The sequence below is a fragment of the Rattus norvegicus genome, chromosome 11 (assembly GCF_036323735.1).
Source record: "Rattus norvegicus strain BN/NHsdMcwi chromosome 11, GRCr8, whole genome shotgun sequence".
Classification (NCBI taxonomy): Eukaryota; Metazoa; Chordata; class Mammalia; order Rodentia; family Muridae; genus Rattus; species Rattus norvegicus.
Window position 1 is genome coordinate 84,150,663 of NC_086029.1, and position 11,093 is coordinate 84,161,755.

An 11,093-nucleotide genomic window follows, 5' to 3' on the forward strand; every position below is an offset into this window, starting at 1 on the left:
GTGTGTGTAACTATGGTGTTTGGAATCAGTAGCAAGAAACCAGAAAATGAGCTCTAATAAAATAAGGATTTAAAGTTGGACGAGTAGCCTGGAGTTAGAAAGACAATGACCTGCAATCCAGCATGTAACAGTAGCTACACTTGCTCAGATTTGTGTGAGTAGCATAGGGCTGGAAGCACACGGAGCTAATCCTCGTGCTTACAGGACGTCAGGCATCTTAGGTACTCGATACTCCGCTGTATTAAAGATGTTTTGCCACATAACAAATGACCACCCATTTAGGGCCTTGAAACAACACGAGTCAGCACCTCCTGGCAGGCCTTAAATCCAGTTTTGGGTAGAATTAAAGTCCCATCCGAAGTTCGACTGGGGAGGGGTCTCGTGCCTAGTGACAGCTGCCAATGGGTTGTCAGGTGGAGGCCCCTTGAGTCTTCTTGCCACGTGGTCTTCTTCGTGCCAAAGCCAGAAAAGAGCGGTTAGCAGAGAATTCTGTTAAGATGGGCATCACGTGTAGTTAGAAGTGACAGCCCCCCCCCCACGCATATCATATCCTGTTGCTTAGAAACAATTCACAAATCCTGCACATACTTGACCAGGGGAGATCCCACTGGGACCTAGTGACTTCTGTACAGTCTGCCCACCACAGTTCTTGGACCTCTGACCTCTGAGTAAACTAAGACCCTAAAATGGGAGCAGGCCTCTGTCACCCTCTCCCTGAGTTGACTTCAGTGGTTCAGCTTCGATCTAGAACGTCTCTTCTGTCTTGTGCTCTTTCCTCCACAACTCCTAACATCTCAGGACTAGCATTAGCCTTTACCACATGGGTCTTTGGGGACACGTCATAGCCATGTAGCACCGACCTCCACAATACGAGTCAAAACTAAGGAAGCCTCTGGTTTAGGAGGTAAGTAGCTTTGTACCACAGCCTTCAACTGTCGTCTGAGACAAACCCAATTCTCCTAAACTAAAGAAGGAAAAGAGCTACGCCTTCCCTGACAGAAGTGTCCCCGAACTAAAACAAGCGAGTGGCAAACACAAGTACCTATCTGAGGGAGATCAGAAACACAAACTTCGGGGTTTGCTGGGTCCCTACCTGAACTGTCTCTAATCTTCTTCAGTTGAGGTCTAGAAAAGAGAAACCAGCCACCCACACGCACAGTGACACTACCTGCCTCTATTTCCAGCAAACTTAGACAAGTTCTACGGAGTATATTGACCTGAGTAACCAACCCTGCTAAGAATGACCCGCTGGCCAATGAGAAAAACGGATCCAAGACTCCCTGCTGGCCCATCACTCATGACAGCCTGTTCCTCTGGGACTGGAGACCCACTCAGAACCTGGGTGCAAAGGGGGAAAGTTTAAAAACCAGCCAATCAGCAGTCCTGATCTCAGCAGATCCCTGGGCTGGCCTTTGCGCTCTGCGGAAGAATCCACTCAGATCATGAACGGTGGGTGTGGCACAGCCGCCTTGGTCGTGGATCCCCAGGTGAGCAAATAGGAACTGAGGTCCCTTTGTAATGTCAGAAATATTTCAGCTCCTACCTCAAGGAGTGGAAGCAAAGTTGATTTACGATGAGATGTATGGCGTGTGCGTGTGTGCGTGTGTGCGTGTGTGTGTGTGTGTGTGTGCGTGTGTGCGTGTGTGTGTGTGTGTGTGTGTGTGTGTGTTTCTGGGTCCAAGTCTTCAATCCACTCCTCCGGCCTGTACTGTAGCTTATAAAACATGCCAATTTTTGGTCTCAAATGGCTACTCTGGGCCAACAGTCTCCCAGCAAAGTTACGACCACCACTTCCTCTTCCCCCCTGGACTCTGATGAAAGAGGCTCTGGCTTGTACTTACCTCCCATCGTCCTCACCTTGGTGCTCTCTGGGTGGCTGAAATCTGTTAGGGAAGTTCGCAGAGCAGCTGGAGGCCGCTCCTTAGACCTGTGCACTCACCGGGGACTTGTAGCCCTGGGCTGTTTTGTGTTTTATCTCCCGGCTCCATGTGGACTTTCTGAGGATAACTCGCTTTCCAACAGAAACCACGATACACGCTTCAAACAGCCAGCCAAATCACTGGGGAAGGAAACGGACAAGGCATTTATTTGGAGAGTAAGAGGAACTCCTCTGGGCTGCATAACCTTCTCTGTGGAGATGTTCCTACCACAGACCCTGCAGCAGCATCTGACGTGCACCGACTGAACTGCCAGCCTTCTGGACTCGCTGACACCAGCCTTCGATGAGTGCAGATTATCAGGCGCATTCCTTTGATGACTGCTACTTCCTGAAGTCGGAGTAGCTTCTGTCCCTACTTCCTGCTTGCCTGCTAGGTACTCCAGACAGTTCCCACTTCCTCACAGTGTTTCTTTTTTCTTTTTTTGGTATCCACAGAAGCAGGGGCTTTCCTCTCTAAACTCCCCACACCCTCCTTATAGCCCTAGGTACACTCAGGAGGCTGAGGCAGGAGTCCCAGGCTGGCCTCCTAGCATCCTTGTAGCCAAATGGAGTTCAGCACTGGAATCAAATCAGCACTGGTGCTGACTGGCTTTAAAGACTTCCAGGAAGACATAGGGCTCACAGGGAACAGGTGAATTCTGGGAATGCAGAGGAGCTCAAGCTGCTGCTAAGCCAGCCCCCACCCTCACCCCCAGCTCCCCACCCCTGAACAGGCACAAAGCATTCAACCACATTAGACGTCCTTCTGTCACCAATTCACTGAGAAAGGTCCCTTCTTGCTTAGTTTACAGATGAAGAAGTCAAGGTACAGAGATGAGTCAGGTTGCTACGTCACCTTACTAGTCAGAGATGAGGGATAGGTTGAGATCTGCCTGGCTCCAGAGTCCGGCTCATGCTCACCAAAGTGATGCCTCTCAACCTTCCTAACGCTGAGGCTCTTTAATGCAGTTCCTCATATCGTGGGGGATCCCCAACTGTAAAATTACTTCGAGGCTACAAGAACTGCAATGTTGCTACTGTTATGAATCATAATGTAAATATCGGACATGCAGGCTCTCTGATATGTGACCCCTGTGAAAGGGGCTGTGACCCGCAGGTTGAGTTCCGCCGCTCTAAAGGCACGCCAGTGTGGGGTTTTTGTCTCAAGTTTACACTGGCTGCAATGAATTTCAACATTTGTTGACTCTGGGAACAACGCACAGGTGAAAGAGGACCTGGAATGTGGGTTAGGAACAGGAACTCAGAGAAGCTCACACAATCTGCCACTGGGGGCGGAAGTGAAAGGGTCGTGAGGGAACACTCTATGGGAGAGCAGGCCCTACCTGGTGGGACGGACAGGCAGCTTGGAGGATGGGAGACAGTCAATCCACGGAGGATCTATTGATCTGCCGAGGCTGTGGAGGGAGAACCTGCGGTCCAGATGCGTTATACGGCCCTGAAGTTCCAGCCGTGGCCTCACCTTCCTGTTGAACCCTCCCATCCAGAGGGCCACCATCATTGTTGGCTTGAAACATTCTCTGCTGCCCGCAGCTGTCTGCCCATTGCCCTTTCATCCTGACTGGAGGGTTCTGTGGGAATTTCTGTTTAACCTTTACTGTTTGAAGGGACCCAGGGCTGTGACAGGCAGGTCAAGTTCCCCCTTCCCCCTCCCAGTCCCCCTCCTCTGTACTCCCTCTAACACCATCCCTCGACTTTGAAACATCACACAAATAGTCCTTCCTGCCTGTCTTTTAGCCTAGGTAAACATTCGAATCTCATTGTGTGTATAAAGTCAACAGAAACTGACTGGTGAGATTCCACTTCAATGGCTTTGAAATGAAACACCACCCAGGAGTTCCACCTGCACTCACCGGAAGAGAATCAAGTCCACTGCCCCTGCCCTGATGACCCTCTGGCTGAACGAGTTTACCTTCTAGCCAGTCCCTCTGGGAGCCCCTTTCTTTATTCCTCCACCGGAGGCTCCAGCTGCTTCCTTCCTCCCCTGAGTTGCTAGCAGGGTGAGTCTAAACCCACAGGTTTAGTAACTGCTGCAATGGAAGGGCCAGTTGCATCGCTCCTGTCCCCATGCTGTGTGTCTTCCAGCCCCTGCGACTGGCGGAGGCTGGCTGTACAGAAGCTAGTCGTGCTCTGACAGGCGCCAGGAAAATCATCTTGGAATCCACTGAGCATACACAGGAGCTAACTGCTAGGCTTCCTGAGTTTAAAATCCTGTCCTAGCCCTCCCCTGGTGCTACTCTCACAGCCCCAGGCATGGTAGCTCCTCCTCCTGGTTTTGTGGGTTCTGTTCCTGGATGCTGTACCCGTGTGCTCAGCTCCATTTGGTCCATCTTCCTATTTACTCTATCCTGCTAAAGAGCTGAACCCAACGACTTGGCCCTCACAATGGAGATAATATGCAACTATAGAAAACACCCAGAATAGGCAACAACCTTAGTCTAACGGACCATCATAGAGTGGAACAGTGGTTAAAAAGACTATGGGGGGGGGGGGGGCTGGGGATTTAGCACAGTGGTAGAGCGCTTACCTAGGAAGCGCAAGGCCCTGGGTTCGGTCCCCAGCTCCGAAAAAAAGAACCAAAAAAAAAAAAAGACTATGGGGGAGTTGCTTGGATGGTGCAGTGGTGAAATCACCAGGCTTAACTACCCTCACTTGCTCTTTGGGACCCACGTGAAAAGGAAAAGAGCTGATTCGAACAAGTCATCCTCTGACCTCCACACGGGTTGAGATTCACATGTGCGCCCCACCCCACAAACGCATGCAAACAAAGAAATGCAATTTTTAAAAATATGCTAGAGCAGTGCCTCGGAGGTTCTGTGGCTCTATGTCTTTCTTCATTAGTGTTTGGATGGCTCAGACCTGGTGACTCCCACTTCATTAACTTTCATCTGCCTTACAAGTCTCTCCAGTCACAGCCTCCAGGACCATCTCCTCGCCACCTTCGGCTCCTAGGACCAGCCAGCATGGATCTTGCAGCTTAGCCCCATACTCTGGATCAGCCATGACCTCTGATTCGTCAGAATTATTCCACCGAAGTGGAAGCTGCCGTGAACTGCCTGGTCAACCTGCACCTGCGGACCTCCTACACCTACCTCTCTCTGGGCTTCCTTTTTGATCAGGACAATGTGGCTTTGGAGGGCGCTGGCCTCTTCTTCCACAAATTGGCCAAGGAGAAATGCGAGGGCACCGAGTGTCTCCTCAAGCTACAGAATGATTGTGGGGGCCATGCACTCTTCCAGGATGTGCAGAGACCAGCTCAAGATGAATGAAGTAAAACCCAGGAGGCCATGGAAGCTGTCTTGGCCCTGGGGAAGAACCTAAACCAGGCCCTCTTGAATCTTCATGTCCTGGATTCTGTCCTCACAGACGCTCATCTCTGTGTCTTTTTGGAAAGCCAATTCCTGGATAAGAAGGTGAAGCTCATCGAGAAGATAGGCAACAATCTGACCAACCACGTAGGCTGGCAGGGCCATAACCAGCACAGACTGGCATGACCCAAGGCATCTCTGGGTGAGTATCTCTTTGAGTGCCTCACTCTCAAGCACGACTAGGCTTCTGCAGGGTCTCCCTCCTTCGCTCTGCACCAGATGCCTCAGGACCTCCAGCTGAATGAACCTCTAAAGCTTTGTAGCCTCTCCCAAGCCTTTGGACCAAGTGAAAAATAAAGCTTTTGGAAACAGCTTCCCTGCCTCCAAATGCAACAAGGAACAACTTTGAAATAGACAAGGCAAATGGAAGGGGGTCTGGAGAGGAGTAATCATTGTTCTTAACCCACAGTGACTAGGTTTGTCTCAGAGATTTTTTTTTTTTTTTAGCTGGGAAGCAAGTAGTCTTCTTATATGTATATTATTTCCATTCTGTCTACTTCCAAAAATGATTTGGGAGGCATAGACATGTCACCAACGAGGAAAAGAGAAAGAATTCATTATACATCAATCAAGGTCTTAAAAGTATGTGGCCTCTTCCCCTCTCTGTCTCCCACATGTCAGATGAATGGGTCAGAGCAGATAATCTATGGAGTGCTACTCAGTGCTGACTGTCTGTGGTTTATGGAGGAAGCCAAACCATTTATTTTCATGCTTTCTTTCAGGGGTGAATTCACTGTCCGTATGTTTTCTTTTAGCACTCATCTCACTGCAGGCATTCTCTGTGCGTCATTTTCCTTGACTGATCATGAGACCTCCATGTCAGAATAGGGTCTTGTTCAGCCTTGTGCCATCTTAACACAGGCACATGACAGATGCTACTAAATACTGTCCAGAGAGTTGAGATGTGGATGACATGATAGGGGTGAAGGTGGACACCCCTGTGCTTAGGGAGGGCTTTGCCAGGAAACAAAGAGGCTGAAAAGCCTATCCAAACACTTTCCAGTGCCATTTCAGGTTGTAGACTAAGGGAAATTTACAAGGATCCCAAATCTCCATTGTGCTTGGAGATCTCTCAGTCGGTGCTAACTTTCTAGCAATCAAGTGGTGAAGACAGCTGGTGTGACTATCTCCTTAGTCAGAAGTGTCAGGAGTCTGTAGGCAGGTGGTTCCTCCTTGATCTGAGCCCCTATGATATCAAGACAATTCCTAAATAGGAAGCTCAGCCCTCTATAGCTGGTCTTTGCTACAGCTTTGTGTGTTTTTCTTTCTTCTACCATTTCTACTTTTCAACCTCCTAACAGTAGATAAGAGAAAGAAAAGGATAGAAAGAAAAAGAAAGAGATCCCTGAATAAAGTCATGGGTCAGAAAGGAGGCAACATTATCTTTAGACTGTTTCCTGCTGATTAGAGCCATCAAGTGGACTGTGGGGTAACCGAAGAGGCCTCCAGAAGAAGGAACATCATAATCAGACTTAAAAAAGGATGATGGCTGAGCTATGAGGATGGGGACACCAAAAATAATTAAGTGTAGGAAGATCAATTAACAGGTTTTTGGGGGGAAATCCCTGAAAAAGGAATGCTAGTGGGTAGCTGTCAAGGACCAGCCTTGGCTTGGAGAGGGGTTCCTGAGGAAGAGGTGTTTGGGAATGACAAAAGAACAACTCAAAGTCCATCATGAGAACAAGCTGACAGCTCAGTGTTCTGTTTGAGCTCGCTCTTCAGACAGTTGTGTCGATAGATTAGCTCTTGCAAACCAAAGCCTAGTCTTTTATTTACATATCAATTCAATCATTAACCCAGGTTTCCTTTTGATTAGTCTGCAAATCAGCATTTTATGACCTTAGCCCCTTGATTCTTACAAAGACAGAGCAAGTACATTTTTATAATGTAGCAAATGAACGCAAAGATGTCTGCCTTTGTAAACACAAACAATAAGTTAGTTGGGTGGGATCTGGCTCTGAGATCACCATTCCCAGCATACTTGGACATTGTTCTGTCTCAGGCTCACCTTGAACACAGAAATCTGCCTGTCTGTGTATCTTTCTGACAAGCTGGCTCATTAGTGCCCTGCCTTTGTTCTTTTAGGTGTGTGAAGCCCCTCGCACAATTCATATTGCACAATTATATTTTGCATAGTTGAGAAATTTATACATTCTTGAACTCATGTTTTCAGAGTTCTTTCCCACAGCCTTAAGGGCTATCCTGAAGGCCACAACATTCATCATTTTGCTGAGGAATACATTCTCGCCTACAAGACTTTATGCTGTTTTTTATTATCATAGAGTCATTAACCTTAACAAGGAGAGCACTCCCTGAAGGAGGAACATGAGAACATGTACATTATAAAACAAACAAGCCCCATACCCACAGCAACTGTCAGCACTTGTAGGGGTCCATGCCCTGTGAGCTCTGGTCTAGGGGCAGGAACTAAATTACATTGTCCCTTCCACATGGCAGTATGTGGCAGGTAGCTCAAGACAAACAAACAAGAAAGACGAATTATATAGAAGAGTGGAGAAGGCAAATTCAAGAGTATCTGATAGCTGGGCATAGTGGTCCACCCCTATGATCTTAGGTACTGAGGAGGCTGGGGTCAGTGGGTTAAAAGTTTGAGGCTGACTTGGAATGCTTAGAGAGACTGTTTCAAAATAATGTAAAAAGGGGCCACGCACTGGTGTAGCTCAGTAGTAGATGACTTGCCTAGGATTTCCCAGGGCTTTTGATACATGATACCTTGGAGGGAACAAAGAGAATGCAGGATGATTAACATGGAGAGAGTGGATAGGGCCATGAAGTTGGAGAGTAGGAAGTAGGCCAGGAGAAATCATGGTCCTAGAGCCTACAATACATCTAGGAGAAGTTAGTGGACAGAAAGCTATAACAGGATGTGGGTTTGTGGAGGAGGGATGCTGAGATCCACCCCAGGCTCATTACAAAAAGGTGAAAAAAGTTCTTGGTACATGCCCATGGGGAGTTTGAAACACAGGTCTAGGCTCAGGGTTTAGCCACAGCTGAAATAGACTTACAAGTCAGGTAATAATGGAAGCCCCATATAGGGAACTCAGGCAGGTCTCTGCTTTGCCCTCTACCAGATCCATAGTCTCTGTGCCCTAGACAATGTCACAAGTTGATTGTTCTAAAGCACAGCTCAGACTCAGTGCCTGGTTGAAGTGTATCTTTTGGATCATTGGTATCAATGTACAATGAGATACTTCCTATAATATTCTTTATGACCTGACTGACTTTGTCCTTCCAGAATGTGTTTCTTGGATATGCAAGTATGACTGCATCGTTCCAAATCACACTCTCTACTTTATGCATTAATGTCTCTTTCGTTCTCTCCTGACTACTTTAAATGCTTCTTTTGTCTCTTCCTGTTGAAAGTTTATATTTGAGTCTTCAAAGAGTGAGGTGGCCATGGTCTTAATCCCCTCTATAGGTGATCTTTTAGGTTCTTGCAGCTCTAGGTTTAAATCTTGATTGGTTAATGCTGTCCATTGAGACATCTCACCCTATATGATACCACCCACAATAAATGCCTTGTGACACTCACTAGGCCCCTGAAAAACTACTATGGCTAAGTTTTATGCCATCTGCATCCAGTAAGGGACATAATAAATGCAGAGTACAGAGAGTATCTGTGTTAGATCTTGGATTCTGAGTTTCAGAAGTCAAGAATGTAGAGTTACAAAACTAGACGTTTGAGTTCATATTTTATGTCATATAAACCCAGACCTCCTCACTCACAAACTAGATTAAGGTTCTCTTAGACTGAGGAAAATGGGAGGGTGGGGACTGTTGAGGGAAGGGAGGAGCATGTTCTTTTAAGTTGAAAGAGCCAGCCTTGGAGCTGCCACTCAGAGAAGAACCAGCTGGAAGGATCACAAAGACTCTACTGATACTCGTTGGTAACAGAGAAGCATCTGTAGACCACATGGTTTCCACTCCAGCAAGGGTTCATTCTACTTTTACCTTGCTACGTCAAAGAGCCATGTGGACCATTCTTGCTCTTGAGACATCACCTCCTGTAGTATTCAATATTTATAAATAGATCCTACCTACCTCAAAGGTTCATGTTCCCAAAAGAAAGACACAACACAGCCTCTATATATATAATTTGTTTTTGGTTCTTTTTTTCGGAGCTGGGGATCGAACCCAGGGCCTTGCACTTCCTAGGCAAGCACTCTACCACTGAGCTAAATCCCCAACCCCTTTATATTTTAATATGCCTTAGGCATCACAATACCTGGGAAGCTGTCTAACCTCCATGCTGCCAGAATCTACCTCCCACTGATAATTCAGAGTTACTACTTACTAATTTCTAAGTTCAATCTTAGCTGTTCTTGATGTAATTGAGCAGCCCTCTGGGCCGCATTCTCTTGGCCCTCTTACATGGTGGCTCTGCTTCTCTGTCCTGCACACACCTCAGGCATGGTGTCTCTTGGCTTCTCCTCCCTCCAAACCCTGGAGCACAAAACCCTGCCTCTCTCTCTCCTCCCCAGCTATTGGTTATTGACATTTTCATTTACCATTCAGAATTAACTGGGGGCAGGTTCCCAGAAACTACCTGCAGACCCTCTCCTGCAAACTGTTCTGGAGGACCCAATTAGCATTAGACTATAAGCAGCTACAACCATGGACCATCCATCAGGGATAAGTAAGTCCTGTTAGCACTGGCGATCCTATGTAGTCTTGGTCTACATATTGCTCAGGTGTTTAATACCTTTTCCACAGCCTGGGAATTCATTACAGATTCTATCCACCAGTCTCCCAAATACAGGCTGGGGCCCTGGCAATCAGTGAACTGTGGGTGTTAAGAGCTCCTTCCTGCACGGTTGCCTACATTGCTGAAACACTGCACACACATAGCTCAGAATCTCCCTCCTGCAGCAGTAGCCTCTGTTGTACACATCCAAAGCTTGGGCTTTTAGTCTCTCACAGAGTGAACACCTACTAGACATCAATCCCCTGTGGTCTCTCCACTTTCCCCCACTCTGCTCTCTGCTGCAATGGCTGGTCAGCGGGATGCCAGACCTTAGGATTTCTTATCAGTCTCAGCCCTTAGGGATCTGAGGAGACTGAGGGGAGGGGACAGTGTGATACCTGCTGCAGCTTTGCCATCTCTCTGCCCTCCAGTTTTCTCTGCTTCTTCTAATATCATTCCTGCTGTATCTTATTACTGCTGAATCAGGGCACTGACAATTCTTCAGTTACAAACGATCGCTGTGGTCCCTAGCTTTTGGTTTTGTCCTCCTTGCCTCTGCAACTTTTTAAGGAGTGTCTTCATGGACTCCTCTCTGAGTTACCACAATTCCAATGTGGCCCCAGGTTTCCCACGGGATGCTATTGTAGAGTACATTCTTCCCAAAGGTGGTTATAATGGCCTCTCTTCTCCAACGCTCTTCTGCCATTAGAACTTGAACGAGAACAAGTGATACTGTGACTTCTGAACTCAGGACAAAAGATGATTATCACTTCTGTCCTATTCTCTTGGGACTCTTGGGAGCCTTGGGCTGTCATGCAAAGAGTCTGACTTCTAGAAGCAGTCAGGCTGTGAGGAAAGCCAGCCATCCCTCAAAGAGGGGTGACACAGAGAGGCCATGACATGGAGAGGCCTTGACACTAGAGCAAGGGAGAGGTTCCTGGGCTGCTCTTGAGGCTTCAGCAGGATTCTATGTGACTGTAACCATCAGAGGGAGTTTCCATTTCCTGGACTACAGATATGCAAAGGATTGTGGTCTTCTCCCTGCACAGTTGGGATGATGTAGGAGACACTGTTGTGTCACAGA

At 47.5% G+C, this 11,093-nt stretch overlaps 1 long non-coding RNA gene across 3 annotated transcripts; it reads right to left on the reverse strand.

Annotated features, from left to right (window-relative positions):
- Nucleotides 1-217: 217 nt before the first annotated feature.
- On the reverse strand, nucleotides 218-11,041 carry LOC102554403 (uncharacterized). Of its 3 annotated transcripts, none has more exons than XR_001840535.3 (3): nucleotides 10,408-11,041; nucleotides 1,842-2,059; nucleotides 218-449 (listed from the first exon to the last, which is right to left on the reverse strand). It is a non-coding gene; the product is annotated as an uncharacterized LOC102554403 (long non-coding RNA). The 3 variants fall into 3 exon arrangements; XR_595109.3 differs by lacking the exon at nucleotides 10,408-11,041 and adding an exon at nucleotides 3,262-3,552; XR_595111.4 differs by lacking the exon at nucleotides 10,408-11,041 and adding an exon at nucleotides 2,148-2,457.
- Nucleotides 11,042-11,093: the final 52 nt, after the last annotated feature.